Source organism: Ascidiella aspersa, chromosome 2 (assembly GCF_963924565.1).
Source record: "Ascidiella aspersa chromosome 2, kaAscAspe10.2, whole genome shotgun sequence".
In the NCBI taxonomy this organism is placed as follows: domain Eukaryota; kingdom Metazoa; phylum Chordata; class Ascidiacea; order Phlebobranchia; family Ascidiidae; genus Ascidiella; species Ascidiella aspersa.
Genome location: NC_139448.1, coordinates 20,492,756 through 20,517,829, shown reverse-complemented (window position 1 = coordinate 20,517,829; position 25,074 = coordinate 20,492,756). Strand labels below are relative to the sequence as shown.

At 36.4% G+C, this 25,074-nt stretch overlaps 1 protein-coding gene, 1 long non-coding RNA gene and 1 pseudogene across 2 annotated transcripts in view; 1 reads left to right on the top strand and 2 right to left on the bottom strand.

Moving 5' to 3' along the window:
• Positions 1-25,074, bottom strand: part of LOC146164277 (protein FAM151A-like) — a 73,749-nt gene that overhangs the window by 24,903 nt on the left and 23,772 nt on the right. The gene's annotated exons all lie outside the window — the stretch shown is intronic.
• Positions 11,632-12,630, bottom strand: LOC146164280 (uncharacterized). The gene is made up of 2 exons (XR_014494602.1): positions 12,358-12,630; positions 11,632-12,112 (listed from the first exon to the last, which is right to left on the bottom strand). It is a non-coding gene; the product is annotated as an uncharacterized LOC146164280 (long non-coding RNA).
• On the top strand, positions 22,864-24,538 carry LOC146164279 (uncharacterized; annotated as a pseudogene).

Sequence of the window (25,074 nt, the reverse complement as noted above, 5' to 3'; positions counted from 1 at the left end):
TAGTAGCTCCATTTTAAAAAACACACATCATTGCAATTTTGTTTGATGTTAAATAGTATGTTTAGTAGCTCCATTTGAAAAAAAAACACACATCGTTGCAATTTGGTTTTAAGTTAAATATATATTTTTAAATTATCGGCTATAACATGCGGCTTCAGGAAAAAGGTTATACAATGCTGGTAACACGTGATTAGTGATTAAATAGTGAGAGCGCGTTCGCGCCTTTCCTTTAGTTGCCTATTTCAGACACAAAACTGATTTTTAAACGTTAAGTTTTCATTTTTACACTATTTTAATCAAATGCAAAAATAATGGGAGTTGACGGAGACCAAGAATTAAATCTTTAGAGCCACGCAGATAAGTTACACAATTAAATACGCCATTACATTAATGCTGTCACACAGGTTGTGGGGTGTTACACTGATTGTGGGGAAGCATTAGGTTAACATTTTTGTTAGACACAAGATATGACATGATTTGAACCACATCACAATCATCACATGATTTCAAATTTCTATTTAGTGACACATAAATGACACTACAAAAAATATGTTTGCATTATCTAAGCCTCTTACGAAGTTCTTACGCTATCCGTAACATTACTTTTTGGGTATATTCCGATTACCACATTTATCTTCCATAATCATTGGGTATAACATGAGGCCAGCAGTAGCAACGTAATGTGCAATAGTGATAAAGAGCCCACAGTATGATGGATTGTTTCATTTTGTCAAATCAGACAAAATTCAGGTATACTTCGTACATTATGATGATTATTGTGGTGTAATTCATTTTTACCCAAATTACTGATAAATATTATATTTAACCTGGGCAACGCCAGGTATTTTGTCTAGTTAATAATATTGAGACACTTAATTATAGTTTGTCGTGTGTTAAGGGCGATTGTAAAGTTACTCTATTGTTGTTCTGTTAAAAGTGTGCTGCGAAATAGTTAAGTGTGCCGCAAGCCAAAAAAGTTTTGGAAATTGTGCTTTGGTGTCTCGTAGGGTTTAATATATAACCTTATGTACACTATTGAGAGATTGTTAACGGGCTGTTCCTTAAAACTGGCACGTTACTCTTATTCGCAGTGAAACATGTCACAACAAAAGGAATTCTGTATTCGTAAGACTGCTACCTGATCATCATTAAATCATTAATACATAACACAAGATCAGCATATCTAAAAAGTATTTTTTGCCAAAGGCTACAACAAACATTATATTTCAGTTAAGTAAAAATATATAATGATAAACTTCCAAATAAAACAAGGGATTGGGGCATATGTAGCTTTAATAAAAAAGTAAAACAGATGTAATTTTTAAAGTAGAACGCAAAGGATGCACACGTGTATACCTGACAAACGTTTGTAAACAATTCACCACACTCCTGGCTATTTGCTTTCCAATTGCAATAGTTGAAATGATTTATTACTGGGCGATTATTTTTGAACTTGGAAAAAAAGTTAACTTTGTCATAATTTACACAATAGGTCAGATTTGGTTTAAGTCAAAATCGTTACACAAAAAGCAGAAATATCATTTACCAAAAAAGTCTACGACAATTAGTGCATCCAAAGGATCAAAAAGTCTGACTTTTAGATTTTGAGGTCTTGGACAAAGCACTAATTTGACTTTTTGCACAAGAAGATTAACCACCGAAAACTTTTTTGAATTTATATAGCAATTTTCCGTGACAACAGTGTACTTTAGAGTATGTTAAGTAATCTGCCATATTCAGGTCACCGCAACTGAATACAAGTGTTATGGAGTGATCACGCAAAGTGTTTTTCTCTAATGTAAAAGCGGCATTAAAAAACAATGTACGCCAATCCCGTCGCCAAATCATTCTCTGGAAGAGGTGCAATGATAAACTGTCTCCAAGGAAGAAAAAGTCCTAATACGTTTAACGGTTATAGGCAATAACACAAAAAACGGTTGACGCAGGACACAATAGCCTGTTCACATGGCCACTTCAAAGCACTTCCCCATATTAGCTGCTTGCTAACTACCTTTTTTAGCAACTATGCTATAGTTGTGCATCAACCAGCGTTTCGCCGTTAACTTACATTTAACTAAGTTGCATGGTCCATTTTTCATCACAGCGATGATCCTCTTTAACATATTTTGTTTTACCATTTGTGTAACCATAGAATACTAATTGCATGGAAGGCTCACTGGGTCTCATCACGCATGAGTAACACTGACACGATTTGTTAAGAACACGGGTTTCGGCGGCAATTACAGGTAGAGTATTTATGTCGTATGTTGACCTGTGTATTATTTTCGCGTTTTTGTGTACTTTTAGCGTTTCAGTTAATGCACAAACTTTTCTAATTCTATCCATGTTTATTTTCTCAGTTTAATAAATTTAACATGTCAAGTATTGGACTGACAAGTGAGGTAATAGCCGTACTGCTGAACGTTCCCCAAGAAGTGGAATTACAACCACTAATCAAGCCAACACCAGAAGCAACCATCAGTTTAGTGTTCCTGCCGGGAAAGATTCAGCTTTCCTTCTAGCATATTATGAAGTAACTACGGATTGGTTGCAGTTATTTTTAAGATAAAATCAACCGGGTCGTATAATATCACAATATCCGAAATTTTGCTGGAATGCTGATAAGTTATTTTTAAATTTACCATAATTGGAAGCTGCACAGCCACTTTTACATTTAATCAATGAAATTGTCAAAACTAAAGAAGATACAGCTTTACAATCCTATTTAGTATATGTTGCTGGATACCAAAAAGACTTGCATCCAATTATTCAAGTTTTATGTGCACCTGAAAATGAAAGAACATCGAATTCAGCCTTTCTTTTCGGGTTGGAAAAAGAAAATTACCATCTAAATATGCCGAGAGTGTGTGCTCATATTGTTTAATTATATGTATTTTAATTTTAGCATAGAATGCAACAAAAAAGCTGATAAAATAAATTTTAATAAAGTAATAATTGACATACTGTCAAGTAGTCGTTTTAGCAAGTTTAATGAAACTCTGAGTGAAATGGCTAAATGTGATTATGAACGGAGCGAAGCGGTGACTGTTTTCATGGTTATGCTGTTTACAAGGGTTTTGGGACACAGTTTTGGTAAAAAGTTTTTGAAAATGTTTTTAAAAAGGTTAATAGGCAATCTGCAGGTTTACAAGAAATATGCCAACAAAATAAGAAAGAGGCATGTAAAATAATATAAATATAAAAAAATATATTTAAATCTTTATTATAACAGTTTATTTGCACATAAATGTTTGTCTATTTATTCATGACATATGTCTTGATTGTTGTTTTATCGTTAATGCATTATTAGCATTTGTTAGTTGGCCATAAGGGATCATTATAATAGTTAAATTATTTAATTTCAGCCCATTAACAGCAATTCATTTCTTATTTGTTACATCAAGTAATAAAAGAACACCAAATTATTATTCAATTTGCATATTATTTGGGGGGAAGTGGATCTTCACAAAGTATTATCCAGGCATTTTTAATCTCATGTGTTGTATTACCGCCTTTCCTTATTATTTTTCTATCTATTACATGCTTTACACCAAGGGTCTCAAACTCAAATCGCTCTGAGGGCCAAATGAGGACGTGTAAAATGCCAAAATGCCGAAGGGCCGCAATTCACAATGAAAGGTCAACCAACAAAAACACAATAAAATATAAATACAAGTAGGCTGATGATTTAGGCTATTTTTTTCATGTTCTGGCTACTTAACTGGCAGCGTTTTTCATGATTACGGGCCTCGATATTGGGCATCAACTTTTCTGCGGAAACCAATCTCCGAGTTGCTTGCAGATCTGGACTGCTTAACATTGGCCAAGAAACTTCTTTGTTTGCAAAATTCTCGTTTTAGTTATTTTTGACACCTACTTTGCCCTGGTAAGCATCATATTTATCGCGGTGCATTGTTTCACCTGATTCGATTTGTTTTCAACGATTGTAGCGTTCGTATTAGGATAATTCGGGGCTTTGAAGCGTCTGTGTTAGAACATGTGTTAGAAATTAGACGCTTTAAGCGGACCGTATAAGAACAGGATACAGGCGAACAGCGAATGCGCAGACTAATCATGCATAACGAAACGTTGCCAAGCGATGCAGACTACAGATTTTTTTATCTTGTACAGTTTTGGATATTAGAAATGCAGAAATGTTTATAACTGTACCAAGTTAATGCGATGTTTATAATTTTACCCAGTAAATAGAAGGTTAAAAGCTTTTATTGTTGCTAAAGCCTACCTTAGCGAACATTATTTGGGTTAGGGTGCCGGTTAGCGTGTCGGTTTGGGTATAGGTTAAGCAATACTAATAATAATAATACTTGAACCACCCTTACCCCAGCCTGGAAAGTATAACAGAACACGCGGGTACAATGCCGAAAAAATTCGGGTGACTAGGTGCAACAAAGTTAAAAAAGGGCGCTGGTCTAGAATCCTACCACATTATTAAATCAACGCACAATATTAGGGTTAGGGGCGGCGAGAGTTAGTGTTTGGATGTGGGTGGGTCAAGGATTCTTATATTTATTTTTAACCCTAACCAAAATAATGTGCGTTGTAGTAGGACTTTAGACCAGCACGAAAAAAGTGCATCTTTGGTCTGCTTTCAAATTTTCAGACTTCCACGTTATGATTTTTTCATGCACTCTGTATTGCATACATTGCACTGCAAACATAATAGGGTGCACAAACGTTTTACATGTTTAGGGTGCAGTTCAGATTTTTTTTCTGGGTGCACTTGTCATACTTTCCACAGTGGCCCCCACCCAAACAGTCCAGCGCCAATACTTTTATTGTTGATAAAGCTAATAATGCTGTTTCTGGCTATTGACTTTCATTCCGAAGTTTTATTAGTTAAAATACAATATTATTTACATTTACAATGCTAGAAAATATTAGTTGTAGCTAATTTACTTCATTATAATAAACTTCGTTAGCAAATAGAGGAATCAGGTGGCACTGTATAAAGACAAATTGTATTTGATTCTCGACAAGCTTTCGCACAACCGTGCTTCATCAGGTCAAATTTATTCTCGACAAGCTTTCGCACAACGTGCTTCATCAGGTCAAATTGATTCTCGACAAGCTTTCGCACAACCGTGCTTTATCAGGTCAAAATGATATACAATTTGTCTTTATACAGTGCCACCTGATTCCTCTATTTAGAATTAGACAAATACGGCCATATACAAAGATTAGTTAGCAAAATATATGCCAAGGAATATTAAATTAGATAAGAAGACCTTTGTTTTGCAACTTATTTTCTAAAATTTGGTCACCATTATAATGTAAAGTAAGTCCTAGGTAGTATACATGTTTCAAATATTATAAATTGAAGCCAATATTTTGGTGTTAAATTCAACTTTAACAATTGGCTATTGTTGTGGTGCATATTGCATCTAGTTTGCATTCTGTGGCAGATGCATACCAAATATTTTTAAAGCAATTTGTGTGCACACCTCAATAACTAAATTGCACACTTCAGAAAAGGTTGTGTTGCAGTAGGATTTCAAACTTCAGTTCTGCCAAAATATGTCTGCACATCTGGAAAGTTGGTGATGTATGTCAGATATCTGTGCATCGCACATTCTTTGAATCACATTTTAGTGTAAATTTCAAATTTGTGGCATAAAAATCTTAAGGTCCGAAAATATGTTACTTCCTTCTGTTCATGGTAGTCTGAAGGCATACAACCAAACTAATAAAAACTCATGAATATTATTAGCTGTAAAAGTGTTGTAGTGATCTCAAGTTGACAAAAAATAGCTGCTGCATAAGGTTGCGAAGTTGTAGCGAATAGTGCCCACTAAATTTAAATTTCATATTTCACTACTTTAATTGACCTTACTTTTTAACATTTTTGCATTCTTAACTTTTTCCATTAAGGTCATATACAAGTCATGATTTTAAATAAAATTTTGAACTTAAGTTGTTTATTATCTATAAGCTGCTTTAAGTTTAATATTACAGAATTTAATTAAATATTATCATGCCTGGCCAAATTAATTTATATTTTTGTTTTTCATTATTAAAAATGTTTTTAGCATTTTATATAATTCCTAGATGTAATATTTCAGTCAACCCCCAAAATTAAGGACTTTGTAAGGTGAAAGTGCAAGTAAAAAGATGTCTCTGAAAGTGTTAAGTAACCTTTAAATCATTGGAAAAGCTCTCTGCATCAAGTCTACACCCATTTGACAAAGAAACAGCTTCAGTTTCCATCCCCACTAACAAACCTTTGTGCACGGAAGTTAGAGAAAAGGTAATTTCCATTTTGTGTGTTGTGCATTCCAAAACATTAATGTTTACCAGCACTTCCCAACCCGTGGCCAATGGTTTCCAGGTACCAAACTCGAAAATGTTTTTTCAATTATCTTTTATAACGACTTGGCTAATTTAGTCCACAGTTATTAAAACATGTAACCAATAAACAAGGCCTATTTAATAAAAACATGCAAGTAGTTCAGGAGAAATATATGTATATCTAACATTTTTAGTATTGTCTAGTGTCGACAAGGCAGTCCAATCATCTAACAAGGAGAAACAACTAGCGATGAACTCGTGGTGCCTATGTGCAAAAATCATACAGTGATGAAGAAAAGGACAAACATTTAAATGTGTAATTATTCTAGACCGGTGGTTACTGTATAGTTACCCCGCATCATTTTACACAATCGTTCGTGATCGCCGCTTAAAACTGACCTGCATGATTTATGTCTCATTTTGAAGGTGGTGACTCCTAGTTTATATCGTTAAAATTTGAACTTGTTGGCTCAACAGTTAAGGGTTAATATCGCTGAATATTAATATTCATATTTTTGAATATTCATTTTTTTTCAATATTTTTCGCTAAAAGTGTGATTGCTGGAAAGGTGTAACCAATACAAGGACTGTGTAAAAATTTCAACTCTGTATCGTCACAACTTTCGGAGATATTGCCCAAAACCTATTCCAGCGCGCCAAGTTCGTGCAGGTTTAAAACTGCACATGGTAAAATAAACAGATTTGGAAAATCATATCCAAAATGGCCCATTGATTGAGTTATAGTTCCTAACAGGCCGTTTAAAATACCCGGAATGCGATAATTTATTGAAAGATTTTATGGACTACGTATGCTACATTTATTACGCACCACATTGTGCAATTTTGGAAAAACATATAAATAGTTTCCTACTTTAGTACACTCTGATTATGTTTTTGTGTCTTGTTTTTATCTATTAGTGCTTTAAATGTGAGTTTAATAAAATAAAAAACAACGGTTATGTGTTCCAGTGTTGGTTGACTACAAAAACTAAGTCCACTTACAAATAACAGTATTTTTGTTAGCTGATTTTTACGCGTTTTGCGTTTCGTCCTTAGTATTAAAAAAAGAGGCCGAACAGTGTATTAAAATAAATAATTTTATTAATTACTAAATTCAAATTATGTCCGTGTTGGGTCGTTCCTTGTTCTACAATTGACGATTAAAAATCAAGCAATATATCCACCGCACAACGCAGTAAATCAAAACGTGAATTGAGCACACATTTTCGTAGTGGTTTATCGTGATATTTATTGATTCGATCTATATTTGCCCCTATGATTTCGTTGTATCTGGTAGGACTCCAATGGTCCAGCCACAAGATCGAAATATATATTTCGGAATAAAACAAAAATCGGACTAGGACCTAACACTCGTAATAATAACGTATAAACGGAATATGTCCTAAATGCGTCGGAATAAGATTTAACTTGCAAGAAAGAACCAAGTCTATACAAAATTTCACCTAACCCCGCCTGTAGGTACATCACAAACCCTTCTAATAATTTCAACTCTGAAAACAATTTTCTAACCCTAAACAGGGCCTACAATCGATGCCAAAACAGCGGAGCCTTAACGGCGCCGTTCCATCTAGGGTGTCCAAGCGTCGACACCAAAACAACCGATGGCCCTGATCGTCCCATACACTCTCTTTCCAGTTTCAGACGTTATTTTGGCCATCAAACGCCCTGTTTCGATGAATTTAGGACTTTCCGGCGGGTATGTGTGTTATTCAGGCGGTTTAGATCTTATTCTGTCGTGGGTATTAGGCCTACTGCGTATTTGGCTTTATTATGTCGTTGGTTTTGCTTTGTAGTTATTATTGTATGTTCCCATCTGATTCCTATAAAACTGTCTTAAATGGTGCCAAGGTGTAATGACTGTTAGCGATGGATACAATCGTGTTTATACTCTTAATAGCTTACGTTACAACATGTTGGTCACCTCGGACAAACTTTCGACGTCAACCTGGTTTTAAAATGGCCATATTTCTGAAAAAAATCCATCTCTTAAGGTTTTAATACTGTTAGCACTGCTGTATTGAGGCATTGTTTTAACTACGTGTGGCGAAACGAAACTAAACAATTATGGTTTGTTCAATGAGAACATGTTATTAACTTGCGTCTAAAAATATTGTTGTTCACAAGATTTGTCAAAAGGTAAAAAGCTTAGTATTAATGCACATTTCAACATACTAAACCATGCCTATTAAAGATTTTCATCCTGGCAGCTGCACAGCCGACGTTTTTAATTCCAGCTTAAAAAGTTTTAGATTTCCAGCTTAAAAGCACTGTAGTATAAAGTGACTTATGAATGCGTATAATGCGCCCTTATACTGCAGTGCTTTTAAGCTGGAAATCTAAAACTTACCCATTTATGGAAGAAAATTCATACGTCTAGTTAAACAGAAGATAAGCACTTTTTATTACGAGGTTAAATTCAGAAACACTTCTGTACGAATCAGTAGTTTAATGAAACGATTGTGCGAAAAGTCAGCTTTGCGACCTTTAACGCACAGTCCAATTACTGCTAAACGAAAAGAGTTACACGATCAGTTGTTTTACCAAACATCGCAGTATATACGTCTTTTACAAATGTGTAAGTTTTAATTTTCCAACTTGAAAAATTATTCTGTACTAAGCGCGCATCATAAGCATTTATAATGCACGATCCTGTGCGAAAAGTTAGCTTTGCGACCTTTAACGCGCAATCAAATTTCTTCCAAACGAAAAGAGTTAAACGAACAGTTGTTTTACGAAACATCTCAGTTTATACGTCTTTTACAAATGTGTAATTTTTAATTTTCCAACTTGAAAAATTATTCTGTACTAAGCGCGCATCATAAGCATTTATAATGCACGATCCTGTGCGAAAAGTTAGCTTTGCGACCTTTAACGCGCAATCAAATTTCTTCCAAACGAAAAGAGTTAAACGAACAGTTGTTTTACCAAACATCTCAGTTTATACGTCTTTTACAAATGTGTAATTTTTAATTTTCCAACTTGAAAAATGCTTCTGTACTAAGCGCGCTTCATAAGCATTTATAACGCAGGACCCTGTGCGAAAAGTCAGCTTTGCGAACTTTAACATGCAATCAAATTACTGCCAAACGAAAAGAGTTAAACGAACAGTTGTTTTACCAAACATCTCATTTGATATGTCTCCCACAAATGTGTAAGTTTTGATATTCCAACTTGAAAAATTCTCCTGTACTAAGCGCGCATCATAAGCATTTATAATGCACTACTATGTGCAAAAAGTCAGCTTTGCGACCTTCAACGCGCAATCAAATTACTGCCAAACGAAAAGAGTTAAACGAACAGTTGTTTTACGAAACATCTCAGTTTATATGTATTTTACAAATGTGTAATTTTTAATTTTCCAACTTGAAAAATGCTTCTCTACTAAGCGCGCTTCATAAGCATTTATAAGGCACGACCCTGTGCGAAAAGTCAGCTTTGCGAACTTTAACATGCAATCAAATTACTGCCAAACGAAAAGAGTTAAACGAACAGGTGTTTTACGAAACATCTCAGTTTATATGTTTTTCACAAATGTGTGATTTTTCAATTTCCAACTTGAAAAATGCTTCTGTACTAAGCGCGCTTCATAAGCATTTATAAGGCACGACCCTGTGCGAAAAGTCAGCTTTGCGAACTTTAACATGCAATCAAATTACTGCCAAACGAAAAGAGTTAAACGAACAGTTGTTTTACGAAACATCTCAGTTTATATGTATTTTACAAATGTGTAATTTTTTATTTTCAAACTTGAAAAATGCTTCTGTACTAAGCGCGCTTCATAAGCATTTATGAGGCACGACCCTGTGCGAAAAGTCAGCCTAGCGAACTTTAACCCGCAATCAAATTACTGTCAAACGAAAAGAGTTGAACGAACTGTTGTTTTACCAAACATCTCAGTTTATATTTCTCCCACAAATGGGTTATTTTAATTTTCCAACTTGAAAAACTTTTCTGTACTTAGCGCGGATCAAAGGCATTTAAAAGGTACAACCGTGGGAAAGTTAGCTTTGCAACAGTCAGCGCAAAATTAAAATTACGGACAAGGTACGAAATGTAAACAAACAGTTTTTGCACAAGTATCATTGTGTTTATATCTTCTACAAATGTAAAAGTAACTCATTTTTAACCGAAGTACACTTTGGGTACTGGTATACTCAAGACGTGTACATGAGAATTAAAACAGCCACAGGCTCTCGCAGACAATTGTCGGCTGTGCAGCTGCCAGGATGAAAATCTTTAATAGGCATGGTTTAGTATGTTCAAATGTGCATTAATACTAAGCTTTTTAACTTTTGACAAATATTGTGAACAATTTTTAGACGCAAGTCAATAATATGTTCTCATTGAGCAAACCATAATTGTTTAGTTTCGTTTCGTCACACGTAGTTAAAACAATGCCTCAATACAGCAGTGCTAACAGTATTAAAACCTAAAGAGATGGATTTTTTCAGGCATATGGCCATAGTATGAAGACCAACGACATAATAAAGCCAAATACGCAGTAGGCCTAATTTCCACGACAGAATAAGATCTAAATCGCCTGAATAACACACATACCCGCCGGAAAGTCCTAAATTCATTAAAACAGGGCGTTTGATGGCCAAAATAACGTCTGAAACTGTAGGGAGAGGGTATGGGACGATCAGGGGCCATCGGCTGTTTTGGTATCGACGCTTGGGCACCCTAGATGGAACGGCGCCGTTAAGGCTCCGCTGTTTTGGCATCGATTGTAGGCCCTGTTTAGGGTTAGACAATTGTTTTCAGAGTTGAAATTATTAGAAGGGTTTGTGATGTACCTACGGGCGGGGTTAGGTGAAATTTTGTGTAGGCTTGGTTCTTTCTTGCAAGTTAAGTCTTATTCCGACGTATTTAGGACATATTCCGTTTATACGTTATTACGATTATAAGGTCCTAGTCCGATTTTTGTTTTATTCCGAAATATATATTTCGATCTTGTGGCTGGACCATTGGAGTCCTACCAGATACAACGAAATCATAGGGGCAAATATAGATCGAATCAATAAATATCACGATACACCACTACAAAAATGTGTGCTCAATTCACGTTTTGATTTACTGCGTTGTGCGGTGGATATATTGCTTGATTTTTAATCGTCAATTGTAGAACAAGGAACGACCCAACACGGACATAATTTGAATGTAGTAATTAAAAAAATTATTTATTTTAATACACTGTTCGGCCTCTTTTTTTAATACAAAGGACGAAACGCAAAATGCGTAAAAATCAGCTAACAAAAATACTGTTATTTGTAAGTGGACTTAGTTTTTGTAGTCAACCAACACTGGAACACATAACCGTTGTTTTTTATTTTATTAAACTCACATTTAAAGCACTAATAGCTAAAAACAAGGCACAAAAACATAATCAGAGTGTAGTAAAGCAGGAAACTATTTATATGTTTTTCCAAAATTGCACAATGTGGTGCGTAATAAATGTAGCATACGTAGTCCATAAAATCTTTCAATAAATTATCGCATTTCGGGTATTTTAAACGGCCTGTTAGGAACTATAACTCAATCAATGGGCCATTTTGGATATGATTTTCCAAATCTGTTTATTTTACCATGTGCAGTTTTAAGCGGCGATCACGAACGATTGTGTAAAATGATGCGGGGTAACTATACAGTAACCACCGGTCTAGAATAATTACACATTTAAATGTTTGTCCTTTTCTTCATCACTGTATGATTTTTTGCACATAGGCACCACGAGTTCATCGCTAGTTGTTTCTCCTTGTTAGATGATTGGACTGCCTTGTCCACACTAGACAATACTAAAAATGTTAGATATACATATATTTCTCCTGAACTACTTGCATGTTTTTATTAAATAGGCCTTGTTTATTGGTTACATATTTTAATAACTGTGGACTAAATTAGCCAAGTCGTTATAAAAGATAATTGAAAAAACATTTTCGAGTTTGGTACCTGGAAACCATTGCCCACGGGTTGGGAAGTGCTGGTAAACATTAATGTTTTGGAATGCACAACACACAAAATGGAAATTACCTTTTCTCTAACTTCCGTGCACAAAGGTTTGTTAGTGGGGATGGAAACTGAAGCTGTTTCTTTGTCAAATGGGTGTAGACTTGATGCAGAGAGATTTTCCAATGATTTAAAGGTTACTTAACACTTTCAGAGACATCTTTTTACTTGCACTTTCACCTTACAAAGTCCTTAATTTTGGGGGTTGACTGAAATATTACATCTAGGAATTATATAAAATGCTAAAAACATTTTTAATAATGAAAAACAAAAATATAAATTAATTTGGCCAGGCATGATAATATTTAATTAAATTCTGTAATATTAAACTTAAAGCAGCTTATAGATAATAAACAACTTAAGTTCAAAATTTTATTTAAAATCATGACTTGTATATGACCTTAATGGAAAAAGTTAAGAATGCAAAAATGTTAAAAAGTAAGGTCAATTAAGGTAGTGAAATATGAAATTTAAATTTATTAGGCACTATTCGCTACAACTTCGCAACTTTATGCAGCAGCTATTTTTGATCAACTTGAGATCACTACAACACTTTTACAGCTAATAATATTCATGAGTTTTTATTAGTTTGGTTGTATGCCTTCAGACCACCATGAACAGAAGGAAGTAACATATTTTCGGACCTTAAGATTTTTATGCCACAAATTTGAAATTTACACTAAAATGTGATTCAAAGAATGTGCGATGCACAGATATCTGACATACATCACCAACTTTCCAGATGTGCAGACATATTTTGGCAGAACTGAAGTTTGAAATCCTACTGCAACACAACCTTTTCTGAAGTGTGCAATTTAGTTATTGAGGTGTGCACACAAATTGCTTTAAAAATATTTGGTATGCATCTGCCACAGAATGCAAACTAGATGCAATATGCACCATAACAATAGCCAATTGTTAAAGTTAAATTTAACACCAAAATATTGGCTTCAATTTATAATATTTGTAACATGTATACTACCTAGGACTTACTTTACATTATAATGGTGACCAAATTTTAGAAAATAAGTTGCAAAACAAAGGTCTTCTTATCTAATTTAATATTCCTTGGCATATATTTTGCTAACTAATCTTTGTATATGGCCGTATTTGTCTAATTCTAAATAGAGGAATCAGGTGGCACTGTATAAAGACAAATTGTATATCATTTTGACCTGATAAAGCACGGTTGTGCGAAAGCTTGTCGAGAATCAATTTGACCTGATGAAGCACGTTGTGCGAAAGCTTGTCGAGAATAAATTTGACCTGATGAAGCACGGTTGTGCGAAAGCTTGTCGAGAATCAAATACAATTTGTCTTTATACAGTGCCACCTGATTCCTCTATTTGCTAACGAAGTTTATTATAATGAAGTAAATTAGCTACAACTAATATTTTCTAGCATTGTAAATGTAAATAATATTGTATTTTAACTAATAAAACTTCGGAATGAAAGTCAATAGCCAGAAACAGCATTATTAGCTTTATCAACAATAAAAGTATTGGCGCTGGACTGTTTGGGTGGGGGCCACTGTGGAAAGTATGACAAGTGCACCCAGAAAAAAAATCTGAACTGCACCCTAAACATGTAAAACGTTCGTGCACCCTATTATGTTTGCAGTGCAATGTATGCAATACAGAGTGCATGAGAAAATCATAACGTGGAAGAAAATTTGAAAGCAGACCAAAGATGCACTTTTTTCGTGCTGGTCTAAAGTCCTACCACAACGCACATTATTTTGGTTAGGGTTAAAAATAAATATAAGAATCCTTGACCCACCCACATCCAAACACTAACTCTCGCCGCCCCTAACCCTAATATTGTGCGTTGATTTAATAATGTGGTAGGATTCTAGACCAGCGCCCTTTTTTAACTTTGTTGCACCTAGTCACCCGAATTTTTTCGGCATTGTACCCGCGTGTTCTGTTATACTTTCCAGGCTGAGGTAAGGGTGGTTCAAGTATTATTATTATTAGTATTGCTTAACCTATACCCAAACCGACACGCTAACCCGCAACCTAACCCAAATAATGTTCGCTAAGGTAGGCTTTAGCAACAATAAAAGCTTTTAACCTTCTATTTACTGGGTAAAATTATAAACATCGCATTAACTTGGTACAGTTATAAACATTTCTGCATTTCTAATATCCAAAACTGTACAAGATAAAAAAATCTGTAGTCTGCATCGCTTGGCAACGTTTCGTTATGCATGATTAGTCTGCGCATTCGCTGTTCGCCTGTATCCTGTTCTTATACGGTCCGCTTAAAGCGTCTAATTTCTAACACATGTTCTAACACAGACGCTTCAAAGCCCCGAATTATCCTAATACGAACGCAACAAGCGTTGAAAACAAATCGAATCGGGTGATTGTTTTCAAAGTGCTGACGCATGTTTACTCCTTGATCACAGTTATATTTCGCTGGCAAATAGAGTAATGATTAGTATCTCTCTGACCGCGGTGACAAAATATAACTCCTCCCACCTATCTTGAAAAACTTTCCTTTCATCTGTGATTTTACTTATTTCCAAAGCAGAAGACAAGGTTGCTTTTTAAGCTATAGCTTAATTCAATAGTAGGCTAGGCTACACCTCGACAACCAATTTGAACATTGTGACCAAATCCACGAACACCTGACTGGAGCAATTTACAACGTTATTGTGACAACTTTACAGATGTGAATAGGCAATGTGACGTAATAGTAGATCTTTCACCTCATAAATGGTAGTGTTTGAAGGAGATGTGATAGTGAAGTTAGATGTTTAGTTTCAGGTTTTTGGGGCATTTTAACTTTTCAAATCTGAAAAAAGATGCGTGGCACTTGAATATTGTCAAATACTTGAAAATTCAAAATTTGAACACGGGCCGCACAAAATAATCTCGCGAGACGCATGCGGCCCGGGGGCCGCGTATTTGAGACCCTTGCTTTACAGTTACACCGACACCTGGTGAATATCCAGATTTCTTGCCCGGTAGCCAAGTTGCCTCTAAATAAAACACTATTTGATATTTGCTCTACGGTAAATATACTTTTAAAGCTTGGTAATAATTCTTACAATGTTTCCAAAAAATGCTTCCAAAACATCCTGGGAAAAACTATGTAGGCACACATGACCAATCTGTTTTAAAAGACGCTTATTAAGCAGAATAAAATTTATTTTAATCTGATTAGTGGTGAACACTAGTCCTTCCAATGTGGGCTTTTCGCCTTTGTAGTGTTTTTCTATATTTTTCTTTAATTAAAAATAGCTGTAAAAGTGCCTGCTATAGCTTTAAGCAAATTAATATAAACAACCTTCCAAGAACCTAGTTTTTGAATAAAAACATTTTCTAACCATTCCAAATTTTCATCTCCCACATCTTTTATTGGACACTTCACTCCACAATTTACAATAGCAAACCATCTGTAAATATTATATTATTTTTAATATATATATATATATATATATATATATATTTAACTTATTTTTAAATTGTAGCAAAATAACTGCTCAAAACCAAAATTAGATACGTTGAACTCCAGCCATAAAGACCGAGATAAGAACAACACCAATGTCAAAATAAAACACAATTCGGAATAAGGCTAAAATAGGACTAATACCTAATGGTATTAGTACCGTCTAAATCGGAATAAGTCCTACATCCGTCGAAATAAGACCTATATGCTCATAATCAGGCCTATACAATACTTTAACCAAACCCCACCCCCAAGTACATCACTAACTCTCCTAATAATTTCAACACTAACCCATTTTGTAACCCCACCAATAACCCCAAACAGGACCAAAAGTTATTTGGGCCATTTAGGCCTTCTTTCGATAAATTTAGGCCTTATTCCGATGAATTTGGCCGTATTCCGATGGATTTAGGCCTTCTTTCGATGAATTTAGGCCTTATTACAATAAATTTAGGCCTTATTCCGACAGATTTAGGTCTTATTCAGAGTCAGACGATTTTGATCTTATGCTGTACTGGATATTACTGCGTATTTGACTGTATTATGTCGAAGGTCTTAATAGTATGGTTTTATAGATTTTTCTGCATTAGATATTGTTCCTTTTTAAGTCCTATTGTGTGTTCCCAGATTCGTTACCGAACAGGTGTAGGTGACCGCGATGATACGTATGCATTTTATACGATCGTTAGTTCTATGGAGAGGCCTTTACGATGGTAAAAGCCTAATATGATCTTAATTAGTAGATAAAATTAGTTCTGAACGTCAGTGATGAAAACCCAATACACAATACAACAAATTTTGATGCCAAAGGTTGTTTACATTCACGACCGAAGTAAGTGTCGTTCATGCGGAACGGTATGCAAATAAGGCAGTGAGCCTTCTATGTAATTAGTATTCTATGGTGTAACCGCGTGTTATTTATAGCAAAAGCGATTTAAAGCATTCTTTCCACTCGGATACTTCTGTAGCCCCCATCCGAAAAAAAACTTTGTGCGGAGTCCTATGTACATCCTGAAGTTACTTTTTTAACTTTATTTAATCAACGGGAGATTTTCATCTAAAACGGAAAAAAGGCCACAGTTATACCGTTGTGCAAGTCCGTGGTAAATGTGAAAAATCACGGACCGTTTCCTTGATGCCTTTCCCTGTCAACCAATGCTGGAGTGCCTCAAAGTTGAATTTTAGTCTCTTTTTACTTTCAGTATTTGTTAATGATATTTCCGTTAATCTTATTCCAACTTAAATATCACTTTTTGTAGATGAACAGCTTAATTCACACTATTGTTTTAAATGCCCGTTTGATCTGCATAAAACGTTAACCAATGATCTAAAGGTTCTTCAAAAATAGGCATCAATCTCGGTGGTTAATTTTATTCCGGACATTAAAAACATCTGTGCTTACAATAATAAAAACAGACTCTGCCATCCTACAATTACGTTTAAACGTTAAATATTACCTGAAGCCGAAGAGAGGTTCATGCTTTTTTATATTGTTCTTTAAGTTAATTCATCATATTGGTCTTACTTAGGCTACTAGAGTCATACATATACCGTAATACCGTACCTAAGTTGATTAAATGTAGCATTACCAATAACAATGCCTGTTATTTAATCTAACATCCTAATGATGCATGACTCATTACTTGTAAGGCGATGCGAACAGTCTTCCGGGGTTTTACGAGCTGCATCATCAGTATTAATCTTTTTTATTTAATATTGAACGCCAGTTTTTCTATAAATAAGTTAATACGCATCACCTATACAGAAATAACCCTAAAACCACTTCGGTTCTTTGCTTGTTGAAACTCGATCACAGTCCTTCGAACGTATCTAACACACTGTTTAGAATTGTTTCTTGCGAATCTACTAATACACTTGTGTTTGGGTGTCACTTTTAATCATTCAAAGCAGGGGCGGATCTAGGGGGGGGGGCGATATGGCCATGGCCCCCCCCCAAACTAAAAAATAGGTACATTTTTTTTACTTAATAGGCAGCTTATTTTCGCGGTTCCCTAGGTAGTATGGCCTATTTTCGCCAAAATAAGACATATTTTTAAGCTTTGTAGTGGTCTACGAGCTTATGGCGCCATATAATGAATATTTCAATAAAATGGTAAATTTCGCGGCGTTTTTTAGATTTGCAGAGACGGCTTAAGTGACCGTACGCTGACCTCGACTATATAATAACTAACTTATATCCAAGTACAATTAAAAGCTTTTTTGTTGTTAATGCAAATCTGTATCAGAACCAGCCTGCCAATATACTTCATCCGGCCCGCCGCCTCTTTGACAAATTAGACACGAGTCCATTTTAAATACTTTTTGACTATTTTAAGTGTGTAAATGCAAAAAATTTTCGCGATTCGCGCTAATGATCTTTATACATCCAGTGTGTTTACGTTTTGATGCTCTTTTTGAACTAGATCAGCGCTTCTTTACTGTTGCGCCGTGGAAAGCTGCCAAGTGCGTCGCGGACAAACGAAAAACGTATTCAAACATAATCGACAAATATTTTTTAACCATTTTTTTTTAAATGTAACAAAAACAAGAAATTTAAAAGAAATACCGGTATACCAAAAAAATCGCGCTCGCTTCGCTCGCCAGGTCTGCCCCACATGGTTAACAAGCACTAAAATTGATTAACTAAAAAATTTATCGCGTTTTCTCAAGGTAGTTTTATTATACTTTTTTAATAGTAGTAGGGGGATGACGACGTGTGGACTCGAATTTTAAACCAAGTATACGCTTTTTTAGCGAATTTGCGCCAAGACTTTACTGCCTCCTTAAAAGTAATTATAAACACGTTTTTAAAGTGAAAAAAATCCGAGGCCCACCTGATTCACAATTGTTATAAAGTTGTAATAACACAAAATCTCATTTAACATATGTTGTGCGGCCCGCAGAGACCTTTCTGAGTTTGGTTTTAGCCCGCGACTACTACACAAAGGTTACCGGCCCTTGTGTAAGGATTTGAATAACCTATCCAATGTTAGGATTAACTCTGCATAGAGTTTTGCTCATTTCGTCAACCTTATTTGGCAAAAACCAACTACAGTAAAGAGAGAAGTGTCATGAAAGAACCACAGCTGACCGAAGCAGACAACGCTATGGTTTTATTGCGACGTGACCTCGGCGCTTTTTCGGAAGCATGTGCGGTTGCTCTCGCCTTTTCGGGAAAAAGCAAGATGTGTAGACAATAAACATGGTAGCGTCTTTCAGCGATATTCTTCATACCGGGTCAAACTAGGAAACCGGCCCACTGTAGAGGCTAACCTTATTACTTTTTCGTGCTTTCAAATGGTCTGTTTTTCGCGTTATTTTGCAGGAGTTAGTTTATTCGGCCAGCCGATGTTATTTTTACCTGAATTATGAGGTCACGCAATGGTATACTTTTGTGACGTCATATCTGAAAAAAAATTTCATGGCCCTCCCCAAACTGAAATCCTAGATCCGCGCCTCATTCAGAGGTCCGTATTAATTATTAATTCTCTCAATTCGTACTATTTTAGTCAAAATTTAAGTTATGTTGCAATCTCAGACGTTTACTCGCTGTAATGGTGTAACTACAAAATGTAGTCTTCAGTCGTAAGACTGCCGCCAAACTGTCGTTAAATATATAATAAAAAAAAGGAAAATTTGCTAAAAAAAATCGCTAAAAAAAAGTTGAGTTATGTTGCAAAAAATTTAAGTTACTCGCTGTAAATGGTGTAACTACAAAATATAGTCTTCAGTCGAAAGAATGCCGCCAAACTGTCGTTACTCGATAAATATATAATAAAAAAAATGAAAATTTGCCAAAAAAATCGCTGTGTCAGAAATCTCTTTATCGACCCCTATAGGGGTTCGATCGAATTTTGGTTAAGAACCATTGAGACACTTTCATGTTGAGTTGTGAGCTACCAGCCATCTTTTTTCACCTACGGCACACCAACAGAGCTAAAAAAAATTTGGCGGCACCTACAAAAATATATGAAGATCAACAATACACAAAAAGGCAAACATAGGCAGCCCATAGATAAAAGAGCGATTAATGATTGAACGCGCCGGAATTTTGATGTAGGCCTATTACATTTTGTTATGTTTTGATTTTGCTATTTTATGGTCTTCCTAAAACAGGAGTCGGAAACCTTTTTAGCCAAGGGAGCCAAAAAAGCCCAATATTCTTGGTTGTACTTCCATGAGAGCCATATAATATTTTTTAACATCTAGCAAAAAATAGCAAACTGAGCAGGGCCGTTTATTTTGTTCTCATTTAAAGGGCAGAACATGCTATGCAACAAAATTGAATTATATAAGTTTGTACAACTTTGATTACAAAGTTTCGTTGAAAAAATAGGGTTTTTTGGATATTAAGAGACACCTTCAAACGGGATAACAGTCTATAAAAACAAATATAATTCGTGCGAAGCGCCGAAAATTTGCTACTATGTGCAAAAAAATGTAATATAGGGTTAGGAAAGCTGCCGTGGCCGGATCCAGTTGTAGTTGAGATCATGCTAAGAAATAATGGCTTAGATTTTTCTGCAAGCAAAATTTCTTCATCAAAAGAGCCATATGGCGTCACAAAAAGAGCCATATATGGCTCGCGAGCCATAGGTTCCCGACCCCTGTCCTAAATATCTTAAGAAGGCCAATAAGGGACTCCAGCCATAAAACGAAAGTAAAACAACACTATACCTCGAGGTAAAACACAGTTCGCAATAAGACCAAAATAATATCTAATTGTTGTAATAACGTCTAAATCGGAAAGTCCCGTGGGAATAAGACCTATAGCTAGAATAAGCCCTATACAATATTTTGCCTGACCTTAAACCCCACCCCTAATTCCATCACTAACTTCACCTATCTCCAACCATACCTTAATTTCTAACCCAACCCATAACCCACCAATAACACCAAACAGGTGCAAAGAAGCCAATGCATATTCAAACTAAAGGAGTCGAAACGTCCAAACCAAATCATCCGATGCCAGACCAATGGTCCCCGGTCGTCTAATACACTCTCCATACAGTTCAAGCGTTATTTTGTCCATTTAGGCCGTACTCCCATGAACTTAGGACTTATTCGACTGATCATAATTATTTGAATAGTGTCCTTTTGCCGCGGCACACCGGTTGCGGAGCACTGAGCTACAATACAATTGCGATACTGTAAAGACGTTACAGACATTCGAGACTGGCGCTCCTGGAGCACGGAGCAAATTGAGCGAAAAAGTTAGCTATGCACCAGGGCTGCGGAGTCGGAGTCGGACTCGGGACTCGACGGAGTCGGTTTGTTTTGCCGAAGTCGGACTCGGGACTCGGGTAAGACCACGTAAAACTACCCGAGTCCCGAGTCCGACGTGCGCATGCGCAGTATCAAATTTTAAAACTGTTAAGGCGACAAAATGTAAGTTGTAAAAGTGTAATAGCAAATGGTGAAATATTTTTAAACCATGTAATAATGCGCGCGGGTGGATCAATTATGACATTAATATGAGTGGATTGCGAAAAATCCACCTTAATTTAGTTGCGTAAGTGGTTAAAATAGAGGCTGTAGAGTAGGGCTACCATATTTTCAGCACCTTAAAAAGGACATTTTCTTGCCTGCAGGTAAAACGAAAGTAGAATTGTTACGTTTGAGAAAAACGTGCCATATTTAAGTATTGCATTCAGCTTCGAAATTAACACGTCCTTTTCTGAAACACGGATACTTCTCGCGTAGCTCATCAGTAAACAGAGTTTTCCTTTTCAGCATTATAATGTATAGCTTATATTTTGCTTTGTTGTTGTCTAAATTTAAAGAAAGCGTCTGTTGAGAACCACCTGATTCCATGGACAAATGGTTCTTAATCTTTTTCAGTCGTGTCCCCCTTGGTAATTTTCCCATGCCTTGCGCCCCCCTCTCTACGAAAAGCACTTCGTCATTTTTAATTAAATATCACTGAGACAACTCGATAATAGTGAAGTTTGTTGTCGGTCGCGCAAAGCGCGAAAAAAATTGAGTTTAATTGGGCGCTAAACTGTAAATTCAGGAGGCTTTTAGCATTGGACACACAATAAATTGCTCGTGCACGAGATGATTTTGACAAACGTGTCGTGAGGCATTCACTCCACAGTTGTAAGGCTGTGATGTCAGCGCAAATAAAAATGTAAGCGCAAAAATTAAACTTTGGCCAATCTTTAACTTTCTTAAAGAAAAAATCTTTAATATTGTCCTTTTGCAGGAAACGCACTCCTCAGTAAGGGAAGAAAAATTACGAGAAATGGAGTGGGGATTTAAAATATTATGGGCACATGGCTCTACTCGCAGTAAAGGGGTTGCCATTCTATTAGACAAAAAATACCTCGATGTCGATTAAGGAGCTATAAATAGACCCCGAAGGTGGGGCACGTGTTTAGTTGTTGAACTCCTGACTCAATTTTAAGTTGACTTGAAAGTTGCACACGAAACATCAAAAGCTCTTAGTCGGTAATTATAGTCGTGCGCTCTATACAATGCTCTAAAGCAGTAATCCGTGGGGAGTCCATTAAACATAGCGCCAAAGTAAAACCAGCAAACCGCAGTCAACAGCAATATCTAGAACGGGCGATAGAAGGCATTGAACGGGAATTAACGCTGACAAATCAAGCCAACATGGCTCAAAGCTATAAGCTGGCCAATTTAAAACTGGAGTTAGATAACTTGATTGGAACGCTTACACAAGGTGCAATTACTAGAAGCAGAGCGCGCTGGGCAGAAAAAGGGTTAAAAAAACACAAAGTCCTTTCTAAACTTAGAGAAACGCCACATCAAAAAAAATCAATCAACCGCCTAAAAGTGGGTGATCAAATTCAAACAGATCCAAAGAATATTCTGAAAGAACTGGCCAATTTTTTGAAAGTCTATACAAACGATGCGATGCCAAATATACTAAGACACAAATTAACGTAGGCTACACTTATCGACACACAATCTGCCGCGGCTAGACGCAATACAGAAAGAATCGTCCGAGCGCCCAATCACGCTTGAGGAAATTCTAGCGGCAATAACCACTATGCCGAGGAATAAGTCCCCGGGCATTCCACCATAGACACTCGAGGAGTGCACATCTAAATGGAGAAGGCGAGTACGAGCTATGCACAAGCGGCAGTAAAAAGCGCAGGGAGTGCGCTGAAAAGGCCAAACTGTCTAAGTTTTAAATCTGAAAGAATGCTTAAACGAGACGAGTTATGGCAGTTATTGAAAGATGCTGATTTTCCTATCAGTAAAGTACTTGGAATTGCAGAAATGAAAGGAACGCAGGTGGATGTGACCTGCACAAGTCGACAAAACGTCTTAGAAATACAAAGTAAGCTGGCTGGAATATCCTACATTAAAAATGTTCGACTTTATAAGAGTGACCTTATCAACGTGGGAATTGGCTGGGTTCCAATACCGTTTCAAAATGACAAAATCGCAGAAACATTGAGTCAACATGATGGAGAAGTTAAAAAAATGATACACAAAAAAGACAAGGTTGGATTGCTATCGGGAATGCGTATAGCCACTATGAACAAGACAGACTTGTCGGAAAACCCGATTCCAAGCTACATAAGAGTTAATAGCTTTGAATTTTCGTAAATTATCATGGACAACAATTTACATGCAAGTATTGGTGACGCTGGACACAAGCAAGCGAATTTCTCCGAAAGGAAAAATGATTTTCCGGAATTACAAAGAAATAATGGCGGAAGAGTGGAGAACGAAACTAGGCCAAACCTTATCAGAACCAGTTCACCTGCGGCGCCGCCAGACTACGCAACCAGCTACTGATAAGAAGTTGCCAAGCAATGGAAGAGAAGTGGGGAGAGATAAGACAAACAACCAGGATACCCCAAGCAACATTGAAATTCCAGAAAACAACTCCGACAACGAAAATGCACTGTCCACATGGTTTTCACCGGGCCGTGCTAGCATTGAGCATACTGGTAAACCAATCATAAATCGCCCGAATCCTAAAAAGAGAGTTCGAGGAAGTCCCGAATTGCTACCAAACAGCAAATCACAAAGCATGTGTGAAACGCCGATCTCACTCGTATGCCCAGAATGCCACACCGAAAGTTGCCTGGCACAAGAAGCAACCCAATTCTATTGCTACAAGTGCAAACATGAGTTCAGCATATCCAAAGCATGCTGCGACCATGAAACTACAATTTTGGTGCCTACCCAGGAAGAGGCTATCAGCTGCCCGAAATGCACAGCGGTGATGCGTTGGATGCCCTGCTGCAAACAATTTCAACCGGAGTTTGTGACGAAGGACAACATATTTGAATGCGTACAATGTAACAGGTACTCAATTGCATGTGTGTGCAATACATTTAATTCAGTTCCGAATCTCGCAATGAGCAAAAAGTGCTCCAATAGCTCATGTAACTATAAATTAATCAACTGTAGTTGCGGGAAAAAATCCAACGAATGTATCGAACCAAGTAAACCATTTCGGTGCCCATGCGGACTCGAATATGACGGTGACATAGAACATGGGGCGGAACAGAAATGATAGCCCGATTGTATTTGTATTATTTTTGTGAATCTCTTTTTGTTTTTTGTCTTTTTTTTTTGCCTAATGTCTATTGCTATTGCGTCATTAAACGTTGCGGGAATCCGTGATCCGTCCAAACGGAAATCTATCTTTAAGTATATTAGAGACAACAAATACCATATAACCTTAATACAGGAAACACATTGTACCCTTGGGGATGAGATACTTTGGCAAATGGAATGGGGAGGAGAAATTGTTTGGTCACATGGTACAAATCGCAGCAAGGGAGTAGTCATTTTATTTTCCAAAAACTTAACGTATTCTATTAATCAACTGACAGCTGACCCAAGCGGGAGGTATCTCATATTAACCATTAAACTTTAAAAGTCACGGGCCCCCGCATACAAACAAAAGATCACGGGCCACTGCGCAGGCTCACATGAATTCATTCGAATTGTATGATGCTTTTCGCCATGTGCATGGGGTAAAAAGAAAGTACTCGAGAATTCAAACAAAACCAATGGCAGCGTCTCGTATAGACTTCTTTCTAACCTCAAAATCACTATTGACCAACATTATAGACGCCAACATTGTCACAGGTATTATGTCTGACCATAAAATTGTAACGTTGACTTTAAAGCTAGCACCAAATGAACACGGTAAGGGGTACTGGAAGTTCAACACGCGCTTGTTGAATAACAAACAATAAACTGACCTAATTAAAAAAACTATTAACGACTACGTAATAACCAACCCGGCAAATCACGTCAATACTCATGTTAGATGGGATGCCCTTAAAGCTG